The sequence below is a fragment of the Mauremys mutica genome, chromosome 4 (assembly GCF_020497125.1).
Source record: "Mauremys mutica isolate MM-2020 ecotype Southern chromosome 4, ASM2049712v1, whole genome shotgun sequence".
Taxonomy (NCBI): Eukaryota; Metazoa; Chordata; order Testudines; family Geoemydidae; genus Mauremys; species Mauremys mutica.
This window is the reverse complement of record NC_059075.1, coordinates 56,367,239-56,379,287: the sequence shown is the minus strand read 5'-3', so window position 1 is coordinate 56,379,287 and position 12,049 is coordinate 56,367,239. Positions and strand designations below refer to the sequence as shown.

General features: G+C 51.1%; 1 protein-coding gene across 5 annotated transcripts in view; it reads right to left on the bottom strand.

Moving 5' to 3' along the window:
- SPRED1 (sprouty related EVH1 domain containing 1) overlaps positions 1-12,049 on the bottom strand; it is a 123,499-nt gene that overhangs the window by 30,927 nt on the left and 80,523 nt on the right. The window lies entirely within an intron of this gene.

Here is a 12,049-nt window from a genome sequence, read left to right as displayed (position 1 = left end):
GGCCAGCCACTTAAAACTGCAGGTACACCCTATGCAAAAACATGCACTTCAGCTGAGCCCACATGTCCTATATTTAAACAAGAAAATCTGATAAATGTATGCCTCATTGCTTAGCTTCCCACTCATGAGCAATAAATGGGTCTCTGTGCACCCACTGTACTCACAGCTAAAAATCTGTCCTTTAGAGTCTCTATACATGTGTATGCTAAATTTGTGTTCGCGCATGTGTAGATTTTATAAATTCTATATATTATATATATATAAACACACACACGTCATTTATGACTGCACTAACCTTTTTATATACATTTACATTTTAAATTAATGTAGTAACTAGTTAATAAATTGTACTTAAAATGTTGTTGATCCTACTGTAAGAAAATTGTTTTTGAAAAATAAATAATGTCAGCTAACCACTTATGGTGGTGAATTGGTATTTTATGGTACTAAACAACAAAAATATGTACACTGAGTGCTAGCAGTGAAAGTCTTCAGATACAACACACAAGTGATTTAATAAATGGTAGTTTTAGCCTCACTGTAATCAATAAATATAGCTGTACCATTCTTTCACTTAATAGCAGTTTGGGAAAAACTGAAATGCTGATTTTTTCTTTAAAGTATGTTTAGGATTTCAATAATATTCTTTGCAGTTGAAAAGTAAATATTAAATTATATAGTTTGAAGGTCAAATGAAAATCTCCTCAATTGAAAAAGAACCTGTTGAATTTGGTTGTCAGCTGGGAATTTTCTTAAGTTTCTTCAGGATTCTTCATTTACACAACCTACCTTCTCCCTCATTAATTCTAGATACACAGATAATTCTAGATAATTCTATCCTTCAGCTTTTGTATTGGAAGGTATGAACTCATTTTCATTTTTTAAAATATTTAATAATTCATGTTCTGTAACCTGCCTTGCCTTTATTAAAATTTTGTGTGGCCAAACTTGCAGTCTTTATACTAATAATATTCCTATGGATTTCAGTAGCAGCAGAGCTTATGCTCTAACATACATTTCTTTCCAACATACATTTAAACCAAAAAGCCATCTGAACATAAAGTTACAGACCCTTAAAAAAAAAAAAGTTATAAAGCAAGAAGTTCAGTTATCACCAAACTTAGCTCCCACACATTAAAGGGATTTTATAACAGTGCTATGTTATTATATACCTATCTTTTAATAGCTCTACACTAGTAGAAGTACAAATGAGTCCAGAGATGTTATGTAGATTTTAACTATGAATTTCTAGGGTTTTGATAGTTTTAAATAACTAGGTGTTTTATAATAAAATGTATTATATGCTAAATATTGTATTGTAAATATTGTACAGTAAATTCTCACAAAGTCATCCCAGTTAACGTTGTTTCGTTGCTGATCAATTAGATAACATGCTTGTTTAAAGTTGTGCAATGCTGCCTTATAATGTCGTTTGGCAGCTGTCTGCTTTGTCCACTGCTTGCAGGAAGAGCAGCCTGTTGGAGCTAACTGGTAGGGGCTTGGAACCAGGGTGGAACGGCAGCCCCCATATCAACTCCCCGCTCCCCTAAGTTCCCTGTGCGGCAGTCAATTGCTGGCAGTTCAGCTGCCATGTGCTGCTCCTGCCCTCTGCCTTGGAGCTGCTCCCGGGAACCTCCTGCTTGCTGTGCAGGGTGGGGGAGAGAAGGGGGCTAATGTCAGGGTATCCCCGTTCCCCCCGCTCCTGCACCCCACTTACCCCATCTCCATGGAGGGGAGGGGATTACATGATAGGGCTCAGGAAGGAGGGAGCGAGGAGTTACAGTATTGTATTGTAAAATATATTACATGCTAAATATTACAATATTCTTACTGCACAGGTACACAATCTTTTTGTGGGATCTGTGTAATATGTGATTTGAGAAAACTGCAAAATGATGTTAAAAAGGTGGATTAACAGTTAAGAATCTATTACAAACATCAGCAAAACATCTTTGAAATCTCAGTGAATTTGTCCAGCATCCCAACTAACAAATAATAATATGAACTGCAGAATTCTGCTTTATGGTAAAAAATAGTTGCAAGTAGGAGGCTACTGTGCTGATGTGAATTTCAGGACACTACTTTTTGTAGTAACATCTTTATAAGTTTGAATACAAGTCTACCCCCTTGTATTTTAACTACAGATTGCGAGGATGAACTCTATTGGACATATTACAACAAAATTCTGGTTTAAAGCAAGTGGATTATGCCTCAAAGATTAAAATAAATATTTTAGCATTTTCATCTCTGAGCAAAGAACAGTTCAGATTAGGTCAATTTTGGGGCTTATTTTTTAGATGTATCTGCCAATATTTTAAACAAACACTCTCCTGCTCCTCTCTTCCCTGCCTCCCCCTCCCCAATTTTTTTTTAAACTAAAGGCTTATTGTGCACATATACTGAGTTATTAAAATTTAAGCACATATCAAAGAAAATACTACCTAATAATTGGAAGAGATGTCTGGATTAGAACAGTGGAATGGGGATGAAGCCTTTTAAGATATAGTGCAATAAAACTGGATGAGCCCTGTCTCTCCAGATATTTAGCACAGGAGCTTTTGTCAAGGAAGTGATTATAGACCTCTTCATATAGTAAACCCCCTAGAGTCCAGAGCTGGAGCACTTGCCTTGATGGAAGAGAGGTTAGGCTCTCAAACAAGGCAGGGGAGGGGGGATTTAGTCTAGAGGGATAGGTCTGAAGAGTAAGCAAATTATGCGGTACAATCAATGAAATCATCTAGTGATGCTGCTGTTATGCTAATCCTGCAATGAAGTAACATAAAAGAGCACCAAGCCCTACAGAGGCATTGCTGTACTGAATCTGGGTGAAATGTGTTATTTAACTGTAGTCAGACTAGTAGATCTTAGCGTGTGACAGATTCCCGAACCCTTCCAGTCCATAGAACACATATGGATAAACAGAAAGTTCAAAATTCAGTCAGAATTTGCCCTGTGCTGCAGCTTCAGCAAGAAACTCCTCATACTTCAAAGGGCAGAGCTACCTGTTAGCAGTCAAGAAGCAATAGGGCATAGCTGATGCATTTTGTTCTGCTCCATGTGTGACATTAGTGCCAATTATTTAATCTAATTTGCACATAACCAGAAACTTAAACTTCTGATCAACTCAATATGCTCTGAGTAGCGGTGGTGGTAGAACACGGAGCTGAACAAAACTTAGCAGTTGTGGCTTGGGTAGGTGGGTCCTCAAGGGTATCTAGAAGCATAGCTGGCTGGGGTGCTGCCGTGATTCCTACAGATAATGGTACTGGAAGTCAGGGAGTTCATAGGTGAACCTGGTGCAGCTGACTGTGGGAAGGAGAAGGAGAGCACGCAGGCGCCTGAGACTAGTATCGGGCCCCTCACCTTGTGGTAGTATGCTTCCTCCTCAAGTGCTCCTTCCTTACTGGGATGCAGCAAGGGGAACTGCAATAGAGGGGGCGCCTGGCTGCCTGTTCAGAGACAGAGTGGCCAAAACAGAACCTACAAATAAATGCTTGCAGCCTTCCTACATAGGGTGACCAGAGGTCCTGATTTTATAGGCACAGTCCTGATTTTTGGGTCTTTTTCCTTATATAGGCTCCTATTCCACACACACACCCCGTCCCGATTTTTCACATTTGCTGTCTGGTCACCCTATTCCCACAGCATAACCAAACATGCAAGATTCAGTCTGACCTGCAAGAATGTGAGACAGGATGCCAAATGCAAGACTGCATGGAACTTGGCAGTTCTGAAAGGGACAGCCTGTGAAATACCCAGAATGGAGATTATTTTTACGATGACCAACTTCATACTTCCTTAACCTCCCCAATAAATGGTATCTAACTCCACCACTACCGCACACACTTCAACAACAGTGAACCACAGACCTGGTCTACCCCATGTGAGGCTGTAAGTGTACTCTAATCATGCCTCTCCCTACCATCAATGCACTCTCTACTCTAAGGAAGTAGGAAAGGATGGTGTAGAGTTGCTTATGCCAGCCTAGGATTCCTCCATAATGAGGGAATCCTGAGCTACCCAGTTAATACATCTTTTCACAATGTTATCCCTGGTGGCTAGAGCAGTTGCTCCAAATAATTAATAAGCCTTAATTTTCCCCTCTAATATTCAAATGATTGTAGAAGTTTTGGTTTCACTAGCAATGTAAAATCCTTGTCTGAAAATGTAAGTAAGGGTACCCAATACGTGTCTTTTTCTGTCTCATCTGCTGTATGAATTTCTTCATTACCAAAATATCCCTTACTTTACTATGCCATGCAGATACAATGGGAGAACTTATTTTGGTATTTGTTTTGCCACCAAGAGACAGATAAGGTATATGACTACAATAGGGATTGCTAGTCATGATGGCACTTTATACTGTGTATTCTGGACTGTCCGGGATACTGTACTCAGATGAATTTTATCTGTAAACTCAGACTAATCGCTATGAATAGGGGTAACAACCATCTTTTGTGAAGGAAACTGACTCCCCACTCTCCCTATAACACAAGTAATTCTATCATTATAAACTTGTCTAAATTATGTTAGTTTAAAATATATAAAATGTTAATGTGATTTTCCCTAACAATATTATAAAGATTATTGTTCCTTCTATCTATACTTTATAACAGTGTCCCCAGACTGTGGGGTGTGCCCTCTCTGGGAGGGGGGGGCCGGCACAAAGGAATATTTTGGGTGGGGACATTAGTCAGGGACCAAGCCAGCCACCATGGGAGGCAGGAAGGGAGCACCACACAGCCCCGCTCCACCCCCAACTGCAGTTCTCTTCTGCCCCCAGCTGCAGCTCCACTCTCTGTCCTCAGGCCAGCTCCTCCTCCTTCCCAGTTCTGTCCCCAGCTCCATCATCAGCCCAAGCTCCTCTGCTGAGCCAACTCTGCTGTAACAGACCGGGGGTGGGGGTGAGCGGAAACAGATTCCCCTACTCTGTGTGTGTGTGTGTGTGTGTGTGTGTGTGTGATCTCTATTTTATTTTGTTATAAAATTAGATTGCTCTTGCCTATCCACTTGCATTACAATCCTTTTTATACACTGGAATTATATAAGCCCCTTACTAGTAGTTTGTTTCTTAACCAGGACCTCAAATTATGCAGGTAGTCTGCTAATCTTATCTTTGTCATTTTGTGCATCTTATGTTCTAGCTCAGTATATTGGTAAAACAGCAATGTGCAGCACCAGAATTTAATATCTAAAGACAAAAATATTTCCTTCAAAAAGTTGCTTTAGAATACTATCAGTTGTCTGAAGTCTTTAAGGAGAACCGCATATACAAAAAAAAAATCTTTTCTTTAAATGGGATATCTTAAAAGGAAAAAAAGTAACCAAAGATTTTCTTTGTATTTGCTACAATTAGTAGTTGGGACTTACATGCATACTTATAAATGAAGAAAAGCACCTATGCTTTATACAGAGGTGACATGGGTTTTTAATTATATAACTTGGTAGTTATTACTACATATCAATTTCAGAGTACTCAATGGTGTCTGAATAAGGAAGCTTGTTAACCTCTAATCTCATTGTCGTCTATAGAAATTGCTGAAGAACAGTCAAATAAAAATTAATCCTGTAATGTTGCTAGGGTCAATAAAACCTTTAAAAGATGTTTAGGGACAGCTTTAACTATGGCACCAGCTTTATTTAAAATTATCTGAAGTTTTCCAATATGATTAACCTGTTTGGACTGGGCTTTTCCCACTGTTTCCTCTATAACTCTCTTAGGTTGTGTTGCACCGCCAAAAAAACAAACCAAACAAAAAATCCCACGACCTTAATTGTGCCCAGTGCCAGCAGAGTATACAATACCACAATAACATCCAGGTCAGCAAATAAAAAAGACGGTTACTCACCTGTAGTAACTGGTGTTCTTCGAGATGTGTTGCTCCTATCCATTCCATGTAGGTGTGCGCGCCGCGCGTGCACGGCTCTCCGGAACATTTTTACCCTAGCAACTCCGGCGGGCCGGCTGGCGCCCCCTGGAGTGGCGCCGTCAAGGCGCCCTTTATACACCTCAGCCGGCCCGTCCGCTCCTCAGTTCCTTCTTGCCGGCTATTCCGACAGTGGGGAAGGAGGGCGGGTCTGGAATGGATAGGAGCAACACATCTCGAAGAACACCAGTTACTACAGGTGAGTAACCGTCTTTTCTTCTTCGAGTGATTGCTCCTATGCATTCCATGTAGGTGATTCCCAAGCCTTACCTAGGCGGTGGGGTCGGAATGAGACGTGGCGGAGTGTAGCACCGCAGAGCCGAAGGCTGCGTCGTCTCGGGACTGCTGCACCAACGCATAATGGGAAGCGAAGGTGTGGACGGAAGACCAGGTGGCCGCTCGACAGATGTCCTGGATGGGAACGTGGGCCAGGAAGGCGGCTGACGAGGCGTGCGCCCTTGTCGAGTGTGCGGTGAGCCGGCACGGGGGGACGCGAGCAAGTTCGTAGCACGCCCGTATGCAGGATGTCACCCAGGAAGAAATCCGTTGAGATGAAACAGGCTCGCCTTTCATGCGCTCCGCAATTGCGACAAAGAGCTGGGAGGAACGCCGGAAGGACTTAGTTCGGTCAATGTAAAAGGCGAGGGCCCTACGGACGTCGAGGGTGTGGAGCTGCTGCTCACGAGGTGAGGCGTGCGGCTTTGGAAAGAAGACCGGGAGGAAGATCTCCTGATTAAGATGAAAGGCCGACACCACCTTTGGGAGGAAGGCCGGATGTGGCCGAAGCTGCACTTTGTCCGCGTGGAAGACGGTATATGGGGGACCCGCCGTCAGGGCGCGGAGTTCGGATACTCGTCTGGCGGATGTGATTGCCACGAGGAAGGCCGTCTTCCAGGTGAGATGGAGGAGGGAGCAGGAGGCCATGGGCTCGAAGGGCGGGCGCATCAGCTGGGTGAGAGCCAGGTTCAGATCCCACGTAGGAGCCGGCGGCCGCACTTGCGGGTAGAGGCGGTCCAACCCCTTGAGGAAGCGGGCAACCATGGGGTTGGAAAACACGGAGCGACCATCTACAGCAGGCCGGAAGGCCGAAAGCGCCGCCAGGTGTACCCTCAGGGACGAGATCGCGAGACCTTGGCCTTTCAGGTACCAGAGGTAGTCAAGGACCGTCTGGAGAGGGGTCGAGAAGGGGTTAAGACCTTGCTGATCGCACCAAAGGGCAAAGCGTTTCCACTTTGCCAGGTAGGTAGAGCGTGTGGACGGTTTTCTGCTTTCAAGGAGAACTTGCTGCACCGCCGCAGAACAGGTCCTCTCCGCGTCGGTCAACCACTCAGGAACCAGGCTGTAAGATGCAGCGACTGCAGGTTCGGGTGACAAAGCCTGCCGAGGTCCTGAGAGATGAGATCCGGCCATAACGGTAGGGGAATGGGATCCCGGATCGATAGCTCGAGGAGCAGGGTATACCAGTGCTGCCTCGGCCAGGCCGGAGCGACGAGTATGACGCGAGCCTTGTCCCTCCGTAGCTTGAGCAGTACTCGGTGGACTAGCGGGAACGGCGGGAAGGCGTATAGAAGGGGACCCGTCCAGGACATGAGGAACGCATCGGAGATGGAGTCCGGAGCCCGACCCTGGTATGAACAGAACCTGTGGCACTTCCTGTTGGTCCTGGAGGCAAACAGGTCTATTTGGGGAAATCCCCACCTTTGGAAGATGGTGTGGGCTACGTCGGGGCGAAGGGACCACTCGTGGGCAGCGAAAGACCGGCTCAGACGGTCGGCCAGCGTGTTCTGCACCCCTGGTAGAAAGAACGCTTCGAGGCGAATCGAGTGGGTTACACACAGGTCCCATAGGAGCATCGCCTCCTTGCACAGCGGGGAGGATCGGGCCCCGCCCTGTTTGTTCAGATAGAACATGGCTGCCGTGTTGTCCGTGTATACCGCGACGCAGCGGTCCCGGAGGTGTGCAAGAAAGGCGAGACAAGCCAAGCGGATCGCTCTCAATTCCCTGACGTTGATGTGCAGGGAGAGCTCCTGGGCCGACCAGAGGCCCTGAGTGTGCCGGTCTCCCATGTGAGCCCCCCATCCAAGCGCCGAGGCGTCTGTGGTCAGGGTGACCGACGGGCGAGGGGGGCGAAACGGAACCCCGGCGCAGACCACCTCCTGATGCAGCCACCAGGTGAGCGTCTGGAGAGTGGGGTCCGAGACCGTGACCACCAGATCTAGAGGGTCGCGGTGGGGCCGGTACACCGAAGTCAGCCACATCTGGAACGGACGGAGCCTCAGCCTCGCGTTCGCGGTCACAAAGGTGCACGCAGCCATGTGGCCCAGCAGGCGAAGGCAGGACCGGGCCGTCGTGGAAGGGAAGGCTTGTAAGCTGCGAATGAGCGAGACCATTGTCTCGTGTCGAGAACGAGGGAGGCAGGCCCTGGCGAGGGTGGAGTCGAGGACTGCTCCTATGAACTCCAATCGCTGTGTCGGCAGTAATTGGGACTTCTCGGCATTGACGAGGAGGCCGAGAGACCGGAACAGGTGCAGTATCTCTGACACCTGGGCTGTCACCAGTTCTTGAGATCGCCCACGGATCAGCCAGTCGTCGAGATAGGGGTATACGTGGATTCTGCGACGACGGAGAGTTGCGGCCACGACCGCCATGCACTTGGTGAACACCCTCGGGGCAGTGGAGAGGCCAAAGGGTAACACCGCAAACTGGTAGTGGGTCGCGTTGACCATGAAGCGCAGGAAGCGTCTGTGGGGGGGTAAATCGCCACATGAAAGTAAGCGTCTTTCATGTCGAGGGCGGCAAACCAGTCTCCCGGATCCAAGGAAGGGATAATGGACCCCAAGGTTACCATCCGAAACTTGAGCTTGCAGAGGTATCTGTTCAGCTCCCGGAGGTCCAAGATGGGACGAAGACCTCCTTTCGCCTTGGGGATGAGGAAATATCTGGAGTAGAATCCCCTGCCCCGCCTGCAGGGAGGCACCTCCTCGATAGCACCCACGCTCAACAGAGCCTGCACCTCCTGTATGAGGACTTGCTCGTGAGAGGGGTCCCTGAAGAGGGACGGGGAAGGTGGGTGGGAGGGGGGGGGCGAAAGAAACTGTAGGCGGTAGCCGTGCTGGATGGTGCTGAGGACCCAGCTGTCCGATGTTATAGCAGACCACGCCGGAAGGAAGCGGGCAAGGCGATTGGAAAACAAAAGGGGTGGATCCTGGGGGGAGAGTGATGGGCCGTCCTCGGGCGTCCCGTCAAAAGGCCGGCTTTTGGCCTTGCGGAGCCTTGGACGAGTTCTGCGCCTGGTTGCGCCGCCCCCCTGACGGTCTACGGCGGAAGGGGGCCGTTCGGCGGTTGTTAAACGGCCGAGACCTGGCCTGATTGAAGGGACGGTAGGGCTGTTGGCGGAACGAACGCCTCTGCGTGGCCGGCGTGTGCATACCCAGAGTTCGTATCGCAACCCTCCCATCCTTTAGGGACTGGATTCTGGCATCCGTTTTCTCAGAAAACAGCCCCTTCGTGTCAAACGGGAGGTCCTGGAGGGTGTACTGGACCTCAGGTGGGAGGGTGGAAGATTGTAGCCACGCAATGCGGCGCATCGTCACCCCGGATGCTACCGTTCGAGCCCCTGAGTCTGCTGCGTCTACGGCCGCTTTGATCAGTGTTCTGGAGGCTAACTTGCCCTCCTCCAGCAGCGCTGAGAATTCAGGGCGGGATTCCGGAGGGGTTAGCTCCGTGAACTTCGCAAGGCACCCCAAGATATTAAAAGTGTATCTGGATAAGAGGGCCATCTGGTTGGCGACACGGAGTTGGAGGCCTCCCGCCGAATAGATTTTACGCCCTAATAAGTCCATGCGCCGGGCGTCCTTCGCCTTCGGCGCAGCGGCAGGTTGACCGTGTCGTTCGCGGTCATTGACCGATTGGACCACCAGCGAGTCCGGGGTGGGGTGGACGTACAAGTATTCGTAGCCCTGGGGCGGGACGGAATACTTCCTTTCGACGCCTCGCGCCGTGGGGGCAACGGAGGAGGGCGACTGCCAGATAGTGGCACTGTTCTTCTGAATGGTGCGAATGAACGGGAGCGCCACTCTGACAGGGGCGTCATCTCCCACAACGTCCGTAATCGGGTCCTCGACTTCTTGCACCTCCTCTATGGGCAAGTTAATGGCCTTTGCCACCCTTCGGAGAAGGTCCTGGTGTGCCCTGAGGTCAATGGGCGGGGGTCCCGATGGCGAGGCCCCCGCTACCGCCTCATCTGGAGAGGACGACGAGGAGTGGCCCGGGAGCACCTCCTCCTGCTGGTGCTCGCCCACCTGGTGATCTGGCCGCAGCGAGTCCTGGCCCAAAGAAGGGTCGTGGGCGGCGGCTTGCGTCGGTGGGGACGGGGGGGCTCGACTAACGGTGGCCACCGGTACCGATGGTGCCGAGCCCGGCTGCCTGGGTGGCAGGGGAGGCCCCTGTTCATATTGCGCCCAGGGCACCCAATGTCCCCAATACTGGGGTCCATGATCCGGGGGAACGGAACCGGCTCTGAAATCCACCGCACTGCCTTGGGGTGAGGCTACAGAGGGTTCCCTGGAGGGCCAGGGTGGAGCCGTGGCGATGCCTGGGCGGGCGTCCAGCGCCGGCGTGAGACGATCCTCCGGTGCCGAGGGTCGGTGCCGGGCGTCTCGGGGGTCCAGTGGCGAGCGGGACCTGTGCTGCGCACGGTGCCGGGAGCCGGATCTCCGGTGCCGGGAGCCAGATCTACGGCGTCGGGAGCTGGATCTCCGGTGCCAAGAAGGGGAGCGGCGGCGGGAGCTCGACCGGCGACGTCGGGAGCTCGACCGGCGGTGCCGGGAACCGGACCTCGAGCGGGATCTGCGGCGCCTCGAACGGCTGCGCGAGTCCCGATGTCCGCGGTGCCTGGACGCGGACCTGCTGCGGTGCCGGTGACTTCGTGACCGGGACCTGGAGCGCCGCCGGGAGTACGACCGGCCCCGCGATGGAGAGCGGTGCCGGGACTGCGACCGGTGCCGGGACGCTGAGCGGCGTCGCGATGGCGATTTACGGCGGGATGGGGAGCGGTGCCTCGGTGACCTTCGCCGGGAGATAGACCGGGATCGAGACCGGATTCTGGAGCCACGGTCGCCACGGTCGCCCGGAGATGAGGGGCGCACCATCGCTGGCTTGCCGAGGGACTTGAATGTCCGCACCAGTGGTGCCGGCGGCTGATATGACGGGGCCGTCGCCTCGATCAGCTCTCTTGCCGTCGCGAACGCCTCCGGCGTCGACGGGATCCTCAGCTCCTCCTCGGTGGGCACCGGGGAGCTGGGCGGAACCGGACTCGACGGGCCAGGCGGCGCCGGAGTCAACGGTGCGGTGCACTTAGCGTGCACTGCCTCAGCCTGCACCGTTTTCGTCGGAGGCGGCTGGGCTGACGGCTTTCGCTGCTGTTTTGCGGCAGCCGTCTTCGGCGCCTTGTGCTTCCTCCCCGGGAGAGGGAGCGGTGCCGGGTCTTTGGTGCCGGCTCGGTGCCGGAGCGGCTCGGTGCAGTCGGAGCGCTGCTTGTCGAGGCGGTTTTCGGTGCCGCTGGAGCTGGCGCCGGAGGTTGGAGCGCAGACTCCATCAGTAAGTGCTTCAGCCTAGAGTCTCTCTCTTTCCTCGTACGAGGTTTAAAGGCTATGCAGATAGAGCACTTATCTGTCCGATGCGACTCTCCGAGGCAGCGGAGGCAAGAGTCGTGCGGGTCGCTAACCGGCATAGGCCGCTGGCAAGCCGCACAGGGCTTGAAACCCGGTGCTCCGGGCATAAGCCCGCACCGGGGCGGAAGAAGAGGGGCAAACCCTCTAATTCCGTAACTATTGACACTATTAACACTAAATATATATATAACTACAACAAGAACTGAACTAACTACTAAAACTATCTACACTAGACTATGGAGAAACACTAGGGTTGTGGAGGTAAGGGAGCACTCCACTGTTCCAACTGGCCGTCACGGGCGGGAAGAAGGAACTGAGGAGCGGACGGGCCGGCTGAGGTGTATAAAGGGCGCCTTGACGGCGCCACTCCAGGGGGCGCCAGCCGGCCCGCCGGAGTTGCTAGGGTAAAAATGTTCCGGAGAGCCGTGCACGCGCGGCGCGCACACCTAC